We start from the raw sequence: 780 nt of genomic DNA, 5'->3' as shown, positions 1-780 counted from the left end.
CCTAAAAAGTACACCCCTTTTTTCCCATATCCCGATCTTTCATCAGCGTGGTGTTTCCCTTTTAGGATGTACCCTCCCTTGCCTGGTTTTCTTATACTTCAGCCATCTGCATAAATTATTGAGTAAATGGGAAATTCTACAATGTTCATTATTAGCAAGCTGAGATTAAGTTTTCTAAAAAATAAAGGGGGTTTTATTTAAAAAGGCATTTTCCCAAATGGAATGAATTCATATTTATATTGTTCCATTCTAAAGTGTTCAATCCTTGAAAACTTTATTTTTTTTTTGCTTCCAAACTTTGATGCACCCATAGAGAACATAGTTGATTATAAAGGTCAAACCCCCTTTCTTGAGCTTTAAAAGGGACACGAAATTTTTGTTTTTTTCCAATCGGTTTCTTATCCCGCGAAGGGGGGTGTTTTCCCCTAAAGTGAACGTGAGGCAAAAAGTCAAGTCTTAAATTTTTTGTTAAATTTTTTCCCCTGACTCATAGCTTCACCATTTCCCGTAGATTTTTTCTACCAATATATCAAAATAAAAAAGATCATTTTTGCTGATAAAACAGTGGTGGGGATTTGCCTGTTTTCCTCTCCCCCCGCGCTTCATCTAAAGAAAAAGGGCCCGAGTAAATTATGTCTTTATAGTCTTTACCGTACAAAAATGGTTCAACTAAGAATTTATATACATAAAATTATTGGTAAATAGAAAAACTTTCCCTAACCAGAAAGTATAGGTTCAAGTTCCTCGTGCATCGTTCATACACGAGACATCCCTAGGAAA

Source organism: Penaeus monodon, chromosome 21 (genome assembly GCF_015228065.2).
Source record: "Penaeus monodon isolate SGIC_2016 chromosome 21, NSTDA_Pmon_1, whole genome shotgun sequence".
In the NCBI taxonomy this organism is placed as follows: domain Eukaryota; kingdom Metazoa; phylum Arthropoda; class Malacostraca; order Decapoda; family Penaeidae; genus Penaeus; species Penaeus monodon.
The sequence above is the reverse complement of the archived record's forward strand: the minus strand, read 5'-3'. Positions refer to the sequence as shown.